Raw genomic sequence first — 14,746 nt, forward strand, 5'->3', positions numbered from 1 at the left:
GAACTTCCAAAGGGTCCTTCACACCATTGCTGCAACTCAAGAAGTTCCCCGACATACCCGTCTCCACTCGAGAGGAAGCACGTGGGTTCCCGCACACATCCAGGGGAGCCCCGTTTCCGCCTCCTAACTCGAGATGAGGGATCCTTTCTCTGTTTCGTAGGGAAAGAATTCCCGGCATTCCCTTCGCATCTCAAGAGGAGGCGCTCTCCACAGGAAAGGCGAGAGGAACTCCAGGGTCGAGACACCATTCCAAGAGTCCCCCAGATGTGTCAGTCCATTCCAGAGGAACCTGTTTTCCCTGCACTGCCTTGACGTTCAAGCCGAGGATCGACTCCCACCACGTGTGCACGTGGGACAGCCCTGTGGGAAAGCCTCGTGGGAAAGCCTCGTGGGAAAGACTCGAGGGAAAACCATAGATCCTTTGATCCACGCGGCGGACTGCGTGACACTGCTGCTACCGCTCTGGAGGAAAGCGCAAGTGCATGCCCGCATTCGAGACGAGGACTGACTCCCCTGGGGAGACTCCAGAAGTACCCCAAGATCCATGTCAGCACTGGAGAGGAATCCTCAGGTTCCGGCCCCGACTCCACACAAGGTCTTAGGCCCCGGCATCGACGGGAGAGGAATCCCGAGAGGCCCCCGAGGAACTCGCATGGGGACTGGCCTTTCCTGAGGCCACCAGAGGGTGTCCCTGAGGTCCCCGTCGTAAGTCGAGAGCACCTGCCGCAACTCGAGAAAATCCAGGAGGTTTTGCCCTCCAGGCCAGATGAGGCCCATTTCCGCTGAGGCTTCTCGAGGCCAATCACATCTAACCACTGGAACTTCCAAAGGGTCCTTCACACCATTGCTGCAACTCAAGAAGTTCCCCGACATACCCGTCTCCACTCGAGAGGAAGCACGTGGGTTCCCGCACACATCCAGGGGAGCCCCGTTTCCGCCTCCTAGCTCGAGATGAGGGATCCTTTCCCTGTTTCGTAGGGAAAGAATTCCCGGCGTTCCCGTCGCATCTCAAGAGGAGGCGCTCTCCACAGGAAAGGCGAGAGGAACTCCAGGGTCGAGACACCATTCCAAGAGTCCCCCAGATGTGTCAGTCCATTCCAGAGGAACCTGTTTTCCCTGCACTGCCTTGACGTTCAAGCCGAGGATCGACTCCCACCACGTGTGCACGTGGGACAGCCCTGTGGGAAAGCCTCGTGGGAAAGCCTCTTGGGAAAGACTCGAGGGAAAACCATAGATCCTTTGATCCACGCGGCGGACTGCGTGACACTGATGCTACAGCTCTGGAGGAAAGCACAAGTGCATGCCCGCATTCGAGACGAGGACTGACTCCCCTGGGGAGACTCCAGAAGTACCCCAAGATCCATGTCAGCACTGGAGAGGAATCCTCAGGTTCCGGCCCCGACTCCACACAAGGTCTTAGGCCCCGGCATCGACGGGAGAGGAATCCCGAGAGGCCCCCGAGGAACTCGCATGGGGACTGGCCTTTCCTGAGGCCACCAGAGCGGGTCCCTGAGGTCCCCGTCGTAAGTCGAGAGCACCTGCCGCAACTCGAGAAAATCCAGGAGGTTTTGCCCTCCAGGCCAGATGAGGCCCATTTCCGCTGAGGCTTCTCGAGGCCAATCACATCTAACCACTGGAACTTCCAAAGGGTCCTTCACACCCTTGCTGCAACTCAAGAAGTTCCCCGACATACCCGTCTCCACTCGAGAGGAAGCACATGGGTCCCGCACACATCCAGGGGAGCCCCGTTTCCGCCTCCTAGCTCGAGATGAGGGATCCTTTCCCTGTTTCGTAGGGAAAGAATTCCCGGCGTTCTCGTCTCATCTCAAGAGGAGGCGCTCTCCACAGGAAAGGCGAGAGGAACTCCAGGGTCGTGCCACCATTCCAAGAGTCCCCCAGATGTGTCAGTCCATTCCAGAGGAACCTGTTTTCCCTGCACTGCCTTGACGTTCAAGCCGAGGATCGACTCCCACCACGTGTGCACGTGGGACAGCCCTGTGGGAAAGCCTCGTGGGAAAGCCTCGTGGGAAAGACTCGAGGGAAAACCATAGATCCTTTGATCCACGCGGCGGACTGCGTGACACTGCTGCTACCGCTCTGGAGGAAAGCGCAAGTGCATGCCCGCATTCGAGACGAGGACTGACTCCCCTGGGGAGACTCCAGAAGTACCCCAAGATCCATGTCAGCACTGGAGAGGAATCCTCAGGTTCTGGCCCCGACTCCACACAAGGTCTTAGGCCCCGGCATCGACGGGAGAGGAATCCCGAGAGGCACCCGAGGAACTCGCATGGGGACTGGCCTTTCCTGAGGCCACCAGAGCGGGTCCCTGAGGTCCCCGTCGTAAGTCGAGAGCACCTGCCGCAACTCGAGAAAATCCAGGAGGTTTTGCCCTCCAGGCCAGATGAGGCCCATTTCCACTGAGGCTTCTCGAGGCCAATCACATCTAACCACTGGAACTTCCAAAGGGTCCTTCACACCATTGCTGCAACTCAAGAAGTTCCCCGACATACCCGTCTCCACTCGAGAGGAAGCACGTGGGTTCCCGCACACATCCAGGGGAGCCCCGTTTCCGCCTCCTAGCTCGAGATGAGGGATCCTTTTCCTGTTTCGTAGGGAAAGAATTCCCGGCGTTCCCGTCGCATCTCAAGAGGAGGCGCTCTCCACAGGAAGGCGAGAGGAACTCCAGGGTCGACACACCATTCCAAGAGTCCCCCAGATGTGTCAGTCCATTCCAGAGGAACCTGTTTTCCCTGCACTGCCTTGACGTTCAAGCCGAGGATCGACTCCCACCACGTGTGCACGTGGGACAGCCCTGTGGGAAAGCCTCGTGGGAAAGCCTCTTGGGAAAGACTCGAGGGAAAACCATAGATCCTTTGATCCACGCGGCGGACTGCGTGACACTGATGCTACCGCTCTGGAGGAAAGTGTAAGTGCATGCCCGCATTCGAGAGGAGGACTGACTCCCCTGGGGAGACTCCAGAAGTACCCCAAGATCCATGTCAGCACTGGAGAGGAATCCTCAGGTTCCGGCCCCGACTCCACACAAGGTCTTAGGCCCCGGCATCGACGGGAGAGGAATCCCGAGAGGCCCCCGAGGAACTCGCATGGGGACTGGCCTTTCCTGAGGCCACCAGAGCGGGTCCCTGAGGTCCCCGTCGTAAGTCGAGAGCACCTGCCGCAATTCGAAAAAATCCAGGAGGTTTTGCCCTCCAGGCGAGATGAGGCCCATTTCCGCTGAGGCTTCTCGAGGCCAATCACATCTAACCACTGGAACTTCCAAAGGGTCCTTCACACCATTGCTGCAACTCAAGAAGTTCCCCGACATACCCGTCTGCACTCGAGAGGAAGCATGTGGGGTCCCGCACACATCCAGGGGAGCCCCGTTTCCGCCTCCTAGCTCGAGATGAGGGATCCTTTCCCTGTTTCGTAGGGAAAGAATTCCCGGCGTTCCCGTCGCATCTCAAGAGGAGGCGCTCTCCACAGGAAAGGCGAGAGGAACTCCAGGGTCGAGACACCATTCCAAGAGTCCCCCAGATGTGTCAGTCCATTCCAGAGGAACCTGTTTTCCCTGCACTGCCTTGACGTTCAAGCCGAGGATCGACTCCCACCACGTGTGCACGTGGGACAGCCCTGTGGGAAAGCCTCGTGGGAAAGCCTCTTGGGAAAGACTCGAGGGAAAACCATAGATCCTTTGATCCACGCGGCGGACTGCGTGACACTGATGCTACAGCTCTGGAGGAAAGCACAAGTGCATGCCCGCATTCGAGACGAGGACTGACTCCCCTGGGGAGACTCCAGAAGTACCCCAAGATCCATGTCAGCACTGGAGAGGAATCCTCAGGTTCCGGCCCCGACTCCACACAAGGTCTTAGGCCCCGGCATCGACGGGAGAGGAATCCCGAGAGGCCCCCGAGGAACTCGCATGGGGACTGGCCTTTCCTGAGGCCACCAGAGCGGGTCCCTGAGGTCCCCGTCGTAAGTCGAGAGCACCTGCCGCAACTCGAGAAAATCCAGGAGGTTTTGCCCTCCAGGCCAGATGAGGCCCATTTCCGCTGAGGCTTCTCGAGGCCAATCACATCTAACCACTGGAACTTCCAAAGGGTCCTTCACACCCTTGCTGCAACTCAAGAAGTTCCCCGACATACCCGTCTCCACTCGAGAGGAAGCACATGGGTCCCGCACACATCCAGGGGAGCCCCGTTTCCGCCTCCTAGCTCGAGATGAGGGATCCTTTCCCTGTTTCGTAGGGAAAGAATTCCCGGCGTTCTCGTCTCATCTCAAGAGGAGGCGCTCTCCACAGGAAAGGCGAGAGGAACTCCAGGGTCGTGCCACCATTCCAAGAGTCCCCCAGATGTGTCAGTCCATTCCAGAGGAACCTGTTTTCCCTGCACTGCCTTGACGTTCAAGCCGAGGATCGACTCCCACCACGTGTGCACGTGGGACAGCCCTGTGGGAAAGCCTCGTGGGAAAGCCTCGTGGGAAAGACTCGAGGGAAAACCATAGATCCTTTGATCCACGCGGCGGACTGCGTGACACTGCTGCTACCGCTCTGGAGGAAAGCGCAAGTGCATGCCCGCATTCGAGACGAGGACTGACTCCCCTGGGGAGACTCCAGAAGTACCCCAAGATCCATGTCAGCACTGGAGAGGAATCCTCAGGTTCTGGCCCCGACTCCACACAAGGTCTTAGGCCCCGGCATCGACGGGAGAGGAATCCCGAGAGGCACCCGAGGAACTCGCATGGGGACTGGCCTTTCCTGAGGCCACCAGAGCGGGTCCCTGAGGTCCCCGTCGTAAGTCGAGAGCACCTGCCGCAACTCGAGAAAATCCAGGAGGTTTTGCCCTCCAGGCCAGATGAGGCCCATTTCCACTGAGGCTTCTCGAGGCCAATCACATCTAACCACTGGAACTTCCAAAGGGTCCTTCACACCATTGCTGCAACTCAAGAAGTTCCCCGACATACCCGTCTCCACTCGAGAGGAAGCACGTGGGTTCCCGCACACATCCAGGGGAGCCCCGTTTCCGCCTCCTAGCTCGAGATGAGGGATCCTTTTCCTGTTTCGTAGGGAAAGAATTCCCGGCGTTCCCGTCGCATCTCAAGAGGAGGCGCTCTCCACAGGAAGGCGAGAGGAACTCCAGGGTCGACACACCATTCCAAGAGTCCCCCAGATGTGTCAGTCCATTCCAGAGGAACCTGTTTTCCCTGCACTGCCTTGACGTTCAAGCCGAGGATCGACTCCCACCACGTGTGCACGTGGGACAGCCCTGTGGGAAAGCCTCGTGGGAAAGCCTCTTGGGAAAGACTCGAGGGAAAACCATAGATCCTTTGATCCACGCGGCGGACTGCGTGACACTGATGCTACCGCTCTGGAGGAAAGTGTAAGTGCATGCCCGCATTCGAGAGGAGGACTGACTCCCCTGGGGAGACTCCAGAAATACCCCAAGATCCATGTCAGCACTGGAGAGGAATCCTCAGGTTCCGGCCCCGACTCCACACAAGGTCTTAGGCCCCGGCATCGACGGGAGAGGAATCCCGAGAGGCCCCCGAGGAACTCGCATGGGGACTGGCCTTTCCTGAGGCCACCAGAGCGGGTCCCTGAGGTCCCCGTCGTAAGTCGAGAGCACCTGCCGCAATTCGAAAAAATCCAGGAGGTTTTGCCCTCCAGGCGAGATGAGGCCCATTTCCGCTGAGGCTTCTCGAGGCCAATCACATCTAACCACTGGAACTTCCAAAGGGTCCTTCACACCATTGCTGCAACTCAAGAAGTTCCCCGACATACCCGTCTGCACTCGAGAGGAAGCATGTGGGGTCCCGCACACATCCAGGGGAGCCCCGTTTCCGCCTCCTAGCTCGAGATGAGGGATCCTTTCCCTGTTTCGTAGGGAAAGAATTCCCGGCGTTCCCGTCGCATCTCAAGAGGAGGCGCTCTCCACAAGAAAGGCGAGAGGAACTCTAGGGTCGTGACACCATTCCAAGAGTCCCCCAGATGTGTCAGTCCATTCCAGAGGAACCTGTTTTCCCTGCACTGCCTTGACGTTCAAGCCGAGGATCGACTCCCACCACGTGTGCACGTGGGACAGCCCTGTGGGAAAGCCTCGTGGGAAAGCCTCGTGGGAAAGACTCGAGGGAAAACCATAGATCCTTTGATCCACGCGGCGGACTGCGTGACACTGCTGCTACCGCTCTGGAGGAAAGCGCAAGTGCATGCCCGCATTCGAGACGAGGACTGACTCCCCTGGGGAGACTCCAGAAGTACCCCAAGATCCATGTCAGCACTGGAGAGGAATCATCAGGTTCCGGCCCCGACTCCACACAAGGTCTTAGGCCCCGGCATCGACGGGAGAGGAATCCCGAGAGGCCCCCGAGGAACTCGCATGGGGACTGGCCTTTCCTGAGGCCACCAGAGCGGGTCCCTGAGGTCCCCGTCGTAAGTCGAGAGCACCTGCCGCAACTCGAGAAAATCCAGGAGGTTTTGCCCTCCAGGCCAGATGAGGCCCATTTCCGCTGAGGCTTCTCGAGGCCAATCACATCTAACCACTGGAACTTCCAAAGGGTCCTTCACACCATTGCTGCAACTCAAGAAGTTCCCCGACATACCCGTCTCCACTCGAGAGGAAGCACGTGGGTTCCCGCACACATCCAGGGGAGCCCCGTTTCCGCCTCCTAACTCGAGATGAGGGATCCTTTCCCTGTTTCGTAGGGAAAGAATTCCCGGCATTCCCGTCGCATCTCAAGAGGAGGCGCTCTCCACAGGAAAGGCGAGAGGAACTCCAGGGTCGAGACACCATTCCAAGAGTCCCCCAGATGTGTCAGTCCATTCCAGAGGAACCTGTTTTCCCTGCACTGCCTTGACGTTCAAGCCGAGGATCGACTCCCACCACGTGTGCACGTGGGACAGCCCTGTGGGAAAGCCTCGTGGGAAAGCCTCGTGGGAAAGACTCGAGGGAAAACCATAGATCCTTTGATCCACGCGGCGGACTGCGTGACACTGCTGCTACCGCTCTGGAGGAAAGCGCAAGTGCATGCCCGCATTTGAGACGAGGACTGACTCCCCTGGGGAGACTCCAGAAGTACCCCAAGATCCATGTCAGCACTGGAGAGGAATCCTCAGGTTCCGGCCCCGACTCCACACAAGGTCTTAGGCCCCGGCATCGACGGGAGAGGAATCCCGAGAGGCCCCCGAGGAACTCGCATGGGGACTGGCCTTTCCTGAGGCCACCAGAGCGGGTCCCTGAGGTCCCCGTCGTAAGTCGAGAGCACCTGCCGCAACTCGAGAAAATCCAGGAGGTTTTGCCCTCCAGGCCAGATGAGGCCCATTTCCGCTGAGGCTTCTCGAGGCCAATCACATCTAACCACTGGAACTTCCAAAGGGTCCTTCACACCATTGCTGCAACTCAAGAAGTTCCCCGACATACCCGTCTCCACTCGAGAGGAAGCACGTGGGTTCCCGCACACATCCAGGGGAGCCCCGTTTCCGCCTCCTAACTCGAGATGAGGGATCCTTTCCCTGTTTCGTAGGGAAAGAATTCCCGGCGTTCCCTTCGCATCTCAAGAGGAGGCGCTCTCCACAGGAAAGGCGAGAGGAACTCCAGGGTCGAGACACCATTCCAAGAGTCCCCCAGATGTGTCAGTCCATTCCAGAGGAACCTGTTTTCCCTGCACTGCCTTGACGTTCAAGCCGAGGATCGACTCCCAACACGTGTGCACGTGGGACAGCCCTGTGGGAAAGCCTCGTGGGAAAGCCTCGTGGGAAAGACTCGAGGGAAAACCATAGATCCTTTGATCCACGCGGCGGACTGCGTGACACTGCTGCTACCGCTCTGGAGGAAAGCGCAAGTGCATGCCCGCATTCGAGACGAGGACTGACTCCCCTGGGGAGACTCCAGAAGTACCCCAAGATCCATGTCAGCACTGGAGAGGAATCCTCAGGTTCCGGCCCCGACTCCACACAAGGTCTTAGGCCCCGGCATCGACGGGAGAGGAATCCCGAGAGGCCCCCGAGGAACTCGCATGGGGACTGGCCTTTCCTGAGGCCACCAGAGCGGGTCCCTGAGGTCCCCGTCGTAAGTCGAGAGCACCTGCCGCAACTCGAGAAAATCCAGGAGGTTTTGCCCTCCAGGCCAGATGAGGCCCATTTCCGCTGAGGCTTCTCGAGGCCAATCACATCTAACCACTGGAACTTCCAAAGGGTCCTTCACACCATTGCTGCAACTCAAGAAGTTCCCCGACATACCCGTCTCCACTCGAGAGGAAGCACGTGGGTTCCCGCACACATTCAGGGGAGCCCCGTTTCCGCCTCCTAGCTCGAGATGAGGGATCCCTTCCCTGTTTCGTAGGGAAAGAATTCCCGGCGTTCCCGTCGCATCTCAAGAGGAGGCGCTCTCCACAGGAAAGGCGAGAGGAACTCCAGGGTCGAGACACCATTCCAAGAGTCCCCCAGATGTGTCAGTCCATTCCAGAGGAACCTGTTTTCCCTGCACTGCCTTGACGTTCAAGCCGAGGATCGACTCCCACCACGTGTGCACGTGGGACAGCCCTGTGGGAAAGCCTCGTGGGAAAGCCTCGTGGGAAAGACTCGAGGGAAAACCATAGATCCTTTGATCCACGCGGCGGACTGCGTGACACTGCTGCTACCGCTCTGGAGGAAAGCGCAAGTGCATGCCCGCATTCGAGACGAGGACTGACTCCCCTGGGGAGACTCCAGAAGTACCCCAAGATCCATGTCAGCACTGGAGAGGAATCCTCAGGTTCCGGCCCCGACTCCACACAAGGTCTTAGGCCCCGGCATCGACGGGAGAGGAATCCCGAGACGCCCCCGAGGAACTCGCATGGGGACTGGCCTTTCCTGAGGCCACCAGAGCGGTTCCCTGAGGTCCCCGTCGTAAGTCGAGAGCACCTGCCGCAACTCGAGAAAATCCAGGAGGTTTTGCCCTCCAGGCGAGATGAGGCCCATTTCCGCTGAGGCTTCTCGAGGCCAATCACATCTAACCACTGGAACTTCCAAAGGGTCCTTCACACCATTGCTGCAACTCAAGAAGTTCCCCGACATACCCGTCTGCACTCGAGAGGAACCACATGGGGTCCCTCACAGATCCAAGGGAGCCCCGTTTCCGCCTCCTAGCTCGAGATGAGGGATCATTCCCTGTTTCGTAGGGAAAGAATTCCCGGCGTTCCAGTCGCATCTCAAGAGGAGGCGCTCTCCACAGGAAAGGCGAGAGGAACTCCAGGGTCGTGACACCATTCCAAGAGTCCCCCAGATGTGTCAGTCCATTCCAGAGGAACCTGTTTTCCCTGCACTGCCTTGACGTTCAAGCCGAGGATCGACTCCCACCACGTGTGCACGTGGGACAGCCCTGTGGGAAAGCCTCGTGGGAAAGCCTCGTGGGAAAGACTCGAGGGAAAACCATAGATTCTTTGAACCACGCAGCGGACTGCGTGACACTGCTGCTACCGCTCTGGAGGAAAGCGCAAGTGCATGCCCACATTCGAGAAGAGGACTGACTCCCCTGGGGAGACTCCAGAAGTACCCCAAGATCCATGTCAGCACTGGAGAGGAATCCTCAGGTTCCGGCCCCGACTCCACACAAGGTCTTAGGCCCCGGCATCGACGGGAGAGGGATCCCGAGAGGCCCCCGAGGAACTCGCATGGGGACTGGCCTTTCCTGAGGCCACCAGAGCGGATCCCTGAGGTCCCCGTCGTAAGTCGAGAGCACCTGCCGCAACTCGAGAAAATCCAGGAGGTTTTGCCCTCCAGGCCAGATGAGGCCCATTTCCGCTGAGGCTTCTCGAGGCCAATCACATCTAACCACTGGAACTTCCAAAGGGTCCTTCACACCCTTGCTGCAACTCAAGAAGTTCCCCGACATACCCGTCTCCACTCGAGAGGAAGCACATGGGTCCCGCACACATCCAGGGGAGCCCCGTTTCCGCCTCCTAGCTCGAGATGAGGGATCCTTTCCCTGTTTCGTAGGGAAAGAATTCCCGGCGTTCTCGTCTCATCTCAAGAGGAGGCGCTCTCCACAGGAAAGGCGAGAGGAACTCCAGGGTCGTGCCACCATTCCAAGAGTCCCCCAGATGTGTCAGTCCATTCCAGAGGAACCTGTTTTCCCTGCACTGCCTTGACGTTCAAGCCGAGGATCGACTCCCACCACGTGTGCACGTGGGACAGCCCTGTGGGAAAGCCTCGTGGGAAAGCCTCGTGGGAAAGACTCGAGGGAAAACCATAGATCCTTTGATCCACGCGGCGGACTGCGTGACACTGCTGCTACCGCTCTGGAGGAAAGCGCAAGTGCATGCCCGCATTCGAGACGAGGACTGACTCCCCTGGGGAGACTCCAGAAGTACCCCAAGATCCATGTCAGCACTGGAGAGGAATCCTCAGGTTCTGGCCCCGACTCCACACAAGGTCTTAGGCCCCGGCATCGACGGGAGAGGAATCCCGAGAGGCACCCGAGGAACTCGCATGGGGACTGGCCTTTCCTGAGGCCACCAGAGCGGGTCCCTGAGGTCCCCGTCGTAAGTCGAGAGCACCTGCCGCAACTCGAGAAAATCCAGGAGGTTTTGCCCTCCAGGCCAGATGAGGCCCATTTCCACTGAGGCTTCTCGAGGCCAATCACATCTAACCACTGGAACTTCCAAAGGGTCCTTCACACCATTGCTGCAACTCAAGAAGTTCCCCGACATACCCGTCTCCACTCGAGAGGAAGCACGTGGGTTCCCGCACACATCCAGGGGAGCCCCGTTTCCGCCTCCTAGCTCGAGATGAGGGATCCTTTTCCTGTTTCGTAGGGAAAGAATTCCCGGCGTTCCCGTCGCATCTCAAGAGGAGGCGCTCTCCACAGGAAGGCGAGAGGAACTCCAGGGTCGACACACCATTCCAAGAGTCCCCCAGATGTGTCAGTCCATTCCAGAGGAACCTGTTTTCCCTGCACTGCCTTGACGTTCAAGCCGAGGATCGACTCCCACCACGTGTGCACGTGGGACAGCCCTGTGGGAAAGCCTCGTGGGAAAGCCTCTTGGGAAAGACTCGAGGGAAAACCATAGATCCTTTGATCCACGCGGCGGACTGCGTGACACTGATGCTACCGCTCTGGAGGAAAGTGCAAGTGCATGCCCGCATTCGAGAGGAGGACTGACTCCCCTGGGGAGACTACAGAAATACCCCAAGATCCATGTCAGCACTGGAGAGGAATCCTCAGGTTCCGGCCCCGACTCCACACAAGGTCTTAGGCCCCGGCATCGACGGGAGAGGAATCCCGAGACGCCCCCGAGGAACTCGCATGGGGACTGGCCTTTCCTGAGGCCACCAGAGCGGGTCCCTGAGGTCCCCGTCGTAAGTCGAGAGCACCTGCCGCAATTCGAAAAAATCCAGGAGGTTTTGCCCTCCAGGCGAGATGAGGCCCATTTCCGCTGAGGCTTCTCGAGGCCAATCACATCTAACCACTGGAACTTCCAAAGGGTCCTTCACACCATTGCTGCAACTCAAGAAGTTCCCCGACATACCCGTCTGCACTCGAGAGGAAGCATGTGGGGTCCCGCACACATCCAGGGGAGCCCCGTTTCCGCCTCCTAGCTCGAGATGAGGGATCCTTTCCCTGTTTCGTAGGGAAAGAATTCCCGGCGTTCCCGTCGCATCTCAAGAGGAGGCGCTCTCCACAAGAAAGGCGAGAGGAACTCTAGGGTCGTGACACCATTCCAAGAGTCCCCCAGATGTGTCAGTCCATTCCAGAGGAACCTGTTTTCCCTGCACTGCCTTGACGTTCAAGCCGAGGATCGACTCCCACCACGTGTGCACGTGGGACAGCCCTGTGGGAAAGCCTCGTGGGAAAGCCTCGTGGGAAAGACTCGAGGGAAAACCATAGATCCTTTGATCCACGCGGCGGACTGCGTGACACTGCTGCTACCGCTCTGGAGGAAAGCGCAAGTGCATGCCCGCATTCGAGACGAGGACTGACTCCCCTGGGGAGACTCCAGAAGTACCCCAAGATCCATGTCAGCACTGGAGAGGAATCCTCAGATTCCGGCCCCGACTCCACACAAGGTCTTAGGCCCCGGCATCGACGGGAGAGGAATCCCGAGAGGCCCCCGAGGAACTCGCATGGGGACTGGCCTTTCCTGAGGCCACCAGAGCGGGTCCCTGAGGTCCCCGTCGTAAGTCGAGAGCACCTGCCGCAACTCGAGAAAATCCAGGAGGTTTTGCCCTCCAGGCCAGATGAGGCCCATTTCCGCTGAGGCTTCTCGAGGCCAATCACATCTAACCACTGGAACTTCCAAAGGGTCCTTCACACCATTGCTGCAACTCAAGAAGTTCCCCGACATACCCGTCTCCACTCGAGAGGAAGCACGTGGGTTCCCGCACACATCCAGGGGAGCCCCGTTTCCGCCTCCTAACTCGAGATGAGGGATCCTTTCCCTGTTTCGTAGGGAAAGAATTCCCGGCATTCCCGTCGCATCTCAAGAGGAGGCGCTCTCCACAGGAAAGGCAAGAGGAACTCCAGGGTCGAGACACCATTCCAAGAGTCCCCCAGATGTGTCAGTCCATTCCAGAGGAACCTGTTTTCCCTGCACTGCCTTGACGTTCAAGCCGAGGATCGACTCCCACCACGTGTGCACGTGGGACAGCCCTGTGGGAAAGCCTCGTGGGAAAGCCTCGTGGGAAAGACTCGAGGGAAAACCATAGATCCTTTGATCCACGCGGCGGACTGCGTGACACTGCTGCTACCGCTCTGGAGGAAAGCGCAAGTGCATGCCCGCATTCGAGACGAGGACTGACTCCCCTGGGGAGACTCCAGAAGTACCCCAAGATCCATGTCAGCACTGGAGAGGAATCCTCAGGTTCCGGCCCCGACTCCACACAAGGTCTTAGGCCCCGGCATCGACGGGAGAGGAATCCCGAGAGGCCCCCGAGGAACTCGCATGGGGACTGGCCTTTCCTGAGGCCACCAGAGGGTGTCCCTGAGGTCCCCGTCGTAAGTCGAGAGCACCTGCCGCAACTCGAGAAAATCCAGGAGGTTTTGCCCTCCAGGCCAGATGAGGCCCATTTCCGCTGAGGCTTCTCGAGGCCAATCACATCTAACCACTGGAACTTCCAAAGGGTCCTTCACACCATTGCTGCAACTCAAGAAGTTCCCCGACATACCCGTCTCCACTCGAGAGGAAGCACGTGGGTTCCCGCACACATCCAGGGGAGCCCCGTTTCCGCCTCCTAGCTGGAGATGAGGGATCCTTTCCCTGTTTCGTAGGGAAAGAATTCCCGGCGTTCCCGTCGCATCTCAAGAGGAGGCGCTCTCCACAGGAAAGGCGAGAGGAACTCCAGGGTCGAGACACCATTCCAAGAGTCCCCCAGATGTGTCAGTCCATTCCAGAGGAACCTGTTTTCCCTGCACTGCCTTGACGTTCAAGCCGAGGATCGACTCCCACCACGTGTGCACGTGGGACAGCCCTGTGGGAAAGCCTCGTGGGAAAGCCTCTTGGGAAAGACTCGAGGGAAAACCATAGATCCTTTGATCCACGCGGCGGACTGCGTGACACTGATGCTACAGCTCTGGAGGAAAGCACAAGTGCATGCCCGCATTCGAGACGAGGACTGACTCCCCTGGGGAGACTCCAGAAGTACCCCAAGATCCATGTCAGCACTGGAGAGGAATCCTCAGGTTCCGGCCCCGACTCCACACAAGGTCTTAGGCCCCGGCATCGACGGGAGAGGAATCCCGAGAGGCCCCCGAGGAACTCGCATGGGGACTGGCCTTTCCTGAGGCCACCAGAGCGGGTCCCTGAGGTCCCCGTCGTAAGTCGAGAGCACCTGCCGCAACTCGAGAAAATCCAGGAGGTTTTGCCCTCCAGGCCAGATGAGGCCCATTTCCGCTGAGGCTTCTCGAGGCCAATCACATCTAACCACTGGAACTTCCAAAGGGTCCTTCACACCATTGCTGCAACTCAAGAAGTTCCCCGACATACCCGTCTCCACTCGAGAGGAAGCACGTGGGTTCCCGCACACATTCAGGGGAGCCCCGTTTCCGCCTCCTAGCTCGAGATGAGGGATCCCTTCCCTGTTTCGTAGGGAAAGAATTCCCGGCGTTCCCGTCGCATCTCAAGAGGAGGCGCTCTCCACAGGAAAGGCGAGAGGAACTCCAGGGTCGAGACACCATTCCAAGAGTCCCCCAGATGTGTCAGTCCATTCCAGAGGAACCTGTTTTCCCTGCACTGCCTTGACGTTCAAGCCGAGGATCGACTCCCACCACGTGTGCACGTGGGACAGCCCTGTGGGAAAGCCTCGTGGGAAAGCCTCGTGGGAAAGACTCGAGGGAAAACCATAGATCCTTTGATCCACGCGGCGGACTGCGTGACACTGCTGCTACCGCTCTGGAGGAAAGCGCAAGTGCATGCCCGCATTCGAGACGAGGACTGACTCCCCTGGGGAGACTCCAGAAGTACCCCAAGATCCATGTCAGCACTGGAGAGGAATCCTCAGGTTCCGGCCCCGACTCCACACAAGGTCTTAGGCCCCGGCATCGACGGGAGAGGAATCCCGAGACGCCCCCGAGGAACTCGCATGGGGACTGGCCTTTCCTGAGGCCACCAGAGCGGTTCCCTGAGGTCCCCGTCGTAAGTCGAGAGCACCTGCCGCAACTCGAGAAAATCCAGGAGGTTTTGCCCTCCAGGCGAGATGAGGCCCATTTCCGCTGAGGCTTCTCGAGGCCAATCACATCTAACCACTGGAACTTCCAAAGGGTCCTTCACACCATTG

Source organism: Ovis canadensis, chromosome 25 (assembly GCF_042477335.2).
Source record: "Ovis canadensis isolate MfBH-ARS-UI-01 breed Bighorn chromosome 25, ARS-UI_OviCan_v2, whole genome shotgun sequence".
NCBI classification, from domain to species: Eukaryota; Metazoa; Chordata; class Mammalia; order Artiodactyla; family Bovidae; genus Ovis; species Ovis canadensis.